Source organism: Cajanus cajan, chromosome 2, assembly GCF_000230855.2.
Source record: "Cajanus cajan strain Asha chromosome 2, NIPB_CcT2T_4, whole genome shotgun sequence".
Taxonomy (NCBI): domain Eukaryota; kingdom Viridiplantae; phylum Streptophyta; class Magnoliopsida; order Fabales; family Fabaceae; genus Cajanus; species Cajanus cajan.
In genome coordinates this window covers 7556988-7562987 of record NC_138518.1, presented here as the reverse complement: position 1 = coordinate 7562987, position 6000 = coordinate 7556988, and positions in this window count along the sequence as shown.

Here is a 6000-nt window from a genome sequence, read left to right as displayed (position 1 = left end):
CTTCTTGTGTAAAGCCTCTTGCAACAAGTCTAGCTTTTCTTTTTGCTAAAGTGCCATCAGCATTGTATTTGACCTTATAGATCCATTTATAGCTTATAGCCTTTTTGTCTTTTGGTAATGGTACAATATCCCAAGGGTTGTTGACATCCATGGCTTCTAATTCTGTTGCCATTGCTTCCCTCCATTCAGGGAATCGAATAACTTGATGGTAGTAGGTTGGTTCATAGATACCACTGATTTGCATGGTGAAATCTCTATGTTGAGGAGATAAGTTATCATAGGAAATGAAGTGGTGTATGGAATGAGAGGATTTTAGGTTGGGAATGGAGACTTGGCAATCATTTAGGTATGAGGGAAGGTTGGTTTGTCTAGATGATCTTCTAGTAGTGTCATGTGTCTGTGAAGTTGGATTCTGAGTGGGGATATCTTGGTCAATTTCAGCAGGTTCAGTTTTAGCTATAGGGCATGTAGAAGCATCTTGATTGTCATTTAAGTGTTGCTCATAAAATTCTTGCTCAATAGACTGATTTTTTGCTGGCTTAGGAATGATAGTGTGGCAAAAAGGATCTGGACTCTGACTGCTGTTGGATGTAAATGTGAACTGCTTAATGACAAAAGGCATGGTTTCTTCATGGAAGATAACATTACGAGAGACTAGAATCTTCCCTGTTTCAAGGCTGTATAATTTATATCCTTTTACACCGGGTGGATAACCAATGAATATAGTGGCTTCTGCTCTTGGACTGAATTTGTGTCGATCATGCTTCTGGGTGGTCGCATAACACAAAACAGACCTTAAAGTTGTTGTAGTCAGGTTCTTTGTTATAAAGGAGTTGATAGGGGCTTCTTTTTTGTAGGACATGTGTAGGGAGTCTATTTATGATGTATGTAGTAGTCAAAATACAATCTCCCCAAAACTCTATTGGTACTTTGGACTAAAACATCAGGGATCGTGCCACATTTAAGAGATGTTGATGTTTCCTCTCAGCTACTAAATTCTGTTTTGGTGTGTAAGGATAGAAGCAATGTTCCTTCATTAGCTAAAAAATCAGTTAATAATAATTCCTTGGCATTATCACTTCTCAAACATTTTATAAATTTACCAAACTGAGTTTTAACAAGTTTGAAAAAACTTTGTATACAAACAGCAGATTGATCTTTAGATTTTAAGAGAAATATCCATGTAAATCTGTTGTGATCATCAACAAGAGTGAGAAAGAACCTGTGATTGTCATTGGTGGCTTGATGAAAGGGTCCCCAAATGTCACAATGAACCAAGTCAAAACAATCATCAACCAAGTTGTTTTTATTATGGAAAGGGAGGCATTTTTGCTTAGCTAAAGGACATATATCACAATTTTTGCATGAAAATTTACTAGGCATGTGTAGACTCTTATTAGTATGTATTATTCTAAGTACATCATCAAATAAATGGCCTAATCTGTAGTGCCATTTGTTTAAAGTAGTACTCCTATCATTGTTATTACTAGCAGTTGTGACAGTATGATTTGAAGAATGCAAAACAAAACTAGAAGGCTTAATGTTTGGACATTTAAGAATGTAGAGGCCATCCAAGATGTTACCCTTGCCAATCACCCTCGAACCCTGGTGATCCTGTATGACAAAAGAAGAATGATAAAAAAAAACTTTGTTCCTAGTAAACTGAGTTAGGGAACTTATGGATATGAGGTTGACTATAAATTCTGGTATAAACAGGACCTTGTGGAGGATGAAATTGTTATTCAATTTAACAGTGCCAATGGCTTTTACTTCAACAGCATTTCCAGTAGGAAGATAAATAAATTGATTTTCTAATTTGCTATAGCAAATAAAATTATCCATAGAACATGTAATATGTGTAGTAGCCCCAGAGTCTACTATCCAGATTGAGGAATTTCCTTTGTGTGGATATGTAGTGAAGGCTAGGTTCTTGAAAAAAGAAAAACTTAACTTACCATTTTGTGGAGAACTCGAAGATTTATACTGCAGTGATTTTCCAATAGGTGCTACCTGACTTTGAAGGAGATTTAGTAGCTGATCATATTGAGTCTTTGTCAACTGCATTGGACTGTCTCCTGTGTTGGAATCATGTGTTGGAATCATGTGAATCAGTGACTTGATTTACATTGTGATAGGGTTTCTTGTAACCTACAAGGTATCCATGCTTTTTATAGCATTTATTTTCTGTATGAGCAAGCATTCTATAGTAGTTGCATTTTGGTCGTTCCTTTTTGTTTGATCCAGACTGGGAAGGTTTAGAGTTGGGTTGCTGTGTAGGGATGCCAACTTCCTGTCTTTTTTCTTCTTGAACCACAAGAGTGAAAACTCGACTGATTGAAGGAATAGGATCCATTAGTAATATCTGGCCACTAATATGAGAATAGTTTTCATTGAGACCCATTAAAAAAGACATCACACGCACAGAATGAAGGTACTCAAGCAAAGGCTTCACTTCAGCACATGTGCAAGAGTTAGGGGGTTGAAAATCACTCAATTCTTCCCAAAGACTCTTGATCTTGGCAAAATACTGACTGACAAACATTGAACCTTGATTGCAAGAAAAAATTTCTTTCTTCAACTGGAAAACCTGGGGCCCATTTTGTTTTCTGTATCTGGAGTTTAAATCTTCCCACAAGATTGCAGTTGCAGAGGAGTAAATTAGACTTGTAGCAATATCTTTGTTGACTGAATTGAGGAGCCAAGATCTGACGATACTGTCATTTCTTTTCCACAAAGAAAGTTTAGTTGAATCAGTTGGCTTCGGAATTGAACCATAAGCAAAACCCATCTTGTTCTTGGATTCAAGTGCGATAACAACAGCACGTCTCCAAGATCTGAAGTTGTCGTCGTTCAAAGGTGTGGACATGAGGCTTTGCCTTGGATGATCAGAATGGTGAATAAAAAGAGGATCATGTTGATCAATTTGAATCGTGGAGGCAGCAACCATGGTGATTGCAGGAAAAAAATCAGAGTCAGATTATGTAGAAGTGAAAAAGTCTTCTGATACCATATCAAAATAGTGGATTTGAGCCTAACTCAACCCTACAAATTATAAGGTGAGGGTTACTTTCTACTTATTGTAAGACCCGCAAGCTCTTCTTCTTCCTCCTTCCCCTCAACACTCTCTTTTCTTCTCATTTCCTATTCTATTGTTCTAGAAGATTTTGAGCCTCCTTGTGGTGTTGTTGTTGTTGAAGGTGCTGAGTAGAGGCGTGAGGTGCTAGTTGGAAGCACGAATCTTCTTCCTCTTCTTCTTTCTCTTCCCCAAAGCTCGGATTCTTCCTTTACGAGGTGAGGGAAGCTAGATTGTAAACTAGTTGGTTGTGTGTGAGTTTAAGAACTCATTTGGAGTAAAAATGTTGAGAATCGTTGATTGATTTGAAGAATTTCTCATTTTCGGGGTTTCAGGAAAATTGGAAAAATTGGTGATTTTGATGCGTTTGATTGTTGCATGTTGAAATAAAGCTTGTTTTTGAGTCATATGAAGTAAATGTATTTCATTTCATGGATTGCATGTGTTTGAGTTGGCTGATTTTCAGGTTTTTGGTTGAAATTTTTGAAGTTGTGAGGGTTGTTGTTTGAGTTCACGCCAGGCGCAGTTCTTAGCATCGAGCGTGCGTTCATCAAGGAACTCCATTGTCGAATCACGTCGGGCGCGAGGTTGGTCGTGCTGGGCAAGATTAGGAATGGAAGCCTCTGGATGAATCACACCGGGCGTGGGGAGAACCACGCTAGGCGTGATATCAGATGTTTGCCTTGTGATTTTGGTTACTGATATGGTGCCGAGCGTGCTCTGAGCACACCAGGCGTAGAGACTCCTTAGGGGTCTCTACCTGGGGCAACACCATGCTCAGAGGAGTGCGCCAAGCACAAGACCCTTGTGAGGTCTCTACTTGATTTTACGCCGGGCGTGAGTTGGGCGTGCCGGGCATGGGAGATTCCTGGGAGTCTCTGCCTACAAGTGCGCCAGGCATAGTGATATTACACCGGGCGTGAAAGAGCTCAAGAGCTCTCGAGTTGGGTTTAGGCCGGGCGCGAGTTTACTTGCGTCGAGCATGAAATGTTTGGTCTTATGATTAAGAAAATGTTGAATATTGTGGTATGATGAGAAGATGTAGTTGTGTGTTGAATCATAATTGTGTATTTGTGTAGAAATACTGTATGTATGATTTGGATAAGTTGTTTTGTTGCTAAAACATGTTAAACACTGTTGAGAAGTTGTTGTGCTATTGAATTGTGTTGTTAATGTTGTGAGTTGACTACTTTATTTAAGTTGAAAGTTGATTGAGATGATGAGTTGGAAAGTTGTATGTTGTTTAAGTCGTTGAGCTGAACTGTGTTGTTGAGTTGTAAGCTGATTAAGTGATGATGAGTTGTTGATCACTAGGACTAGAGGAGATATTTTCGAAGTTGCTCATCCCATTATGTGGATTGAGATAGTTGTGGTGCTCTGAGAGCCCAATTTGTTGAAAAACCCTCCTTAAGAAGTTGTCCCTTGGAGTGGACATTGTGTTGTTCTCCTCTAGGACTTAGTTGATCCCGTGTGTGGGCAAGGTCGAGGCACATGTGTATGAAGCGACCACGGTATAGGGACTAGGTCGAGCTATACCGATTACAAGTGGCCAAATTTGACTAAAGTATGAAGTCGAGAACTTAGTTACTAACTGACTATCAGAGGGTCGTAGTATTTGGAGGATAATCGGTAGGCTAATCCCATAGGTGGCTTAGTTGAGCTAGCTAATGCCATGGTAGGCCTAAACCCAACTGTTCTATCCTAACATAGTACTATACTTCCTTGTTTAAGTGGCAAAGTCTGAGAAACCGTTATCGTGTTGTGGATTGGTATCCAAATTTGTTGTTTACCTAGCAAGCCCGAAAAGATTCTTTGTTGTCGGTTCGGTAGGGCCTAGCCACTTAGACTGCTCACCCATGTTGTAGGAGATCTCCGAATTGAAATGCGTGACGACGCATAAGTTGTTGATGTGTTGATCTTGTGTTGATTTGAGTTGTATATATGTTGTGGTGTTGTATGTTGAACTATTTGAAGATGTTTCTGTTGATGAGTTGTAAGTTGTTTATTTATATATGTATGTTGATTATTTTCACTAGCTTACCCTTGCGTGTTTTCATGTGGTTTGGACTGCTATGATCATATTATGTATGGGAACAGAGCAGGGATAGGCTAGAAAGTAGCAATAGTGCCACAGGTGGTTCTTGGAGTTGATCTTTTATGTAGGCTACCTTGGAGTAGTATTTTGTTAGTAATATTAATATATATACTTTGACTTGCTGAGCCTCAGGGCTGGATATATGTATATATTCTTTTATGTATGCATATTCTAGTAGTGTGAGGTGTTGTTCTGCAGTATGACAGCCAGGCGGGTTGTTACACTTATATATTATTTAATTGTCTAATCTCTAGTTGATATGGGACTTGAATTTTTCCCAATACTAATGTTTTGGTGGACTGCTAATTAGCCAAATTGAATTCTAATGAGAAGATGATGTTGGAGCTTGAAAATTTTCTGCGGGCTAATCGTACCATCAAAAAGAACATTTAACCTTTTTGTTGGAAGTCTCCTCAACTGCAGTCATCTGTAGGTCGCCTTAATTGCGGCCTATCTTGTCAATGTCTTAAAAAGGATTACAAGGTGTTTCCAAAAAGGTTGAGTGAAACATCATAGCGTATAGTCACCGAGATATCAGTTCTTAGAGTTGATATCCCACATTAACTAGAGAAAAAACCAAAGTAATATTTATAAAACTTGAACAATTCACATTATAGTCAATGAATCTGTAAAATTTAGTTAAGCTCATTGCAAATGCCAAGACATTTCTATCAGCCTACCATCTTATTACACTTTTAACACTCTTTTTGATTGGTTGATATTTATTAAAAATCATAAAATTTGTAAGTCTTACACTTTATTTAATGAGTCTCTACGATGGTTGTGCAGCTTTCAATAAATTTAAATTAATAATAAAGAGTGTTGAAAAAAT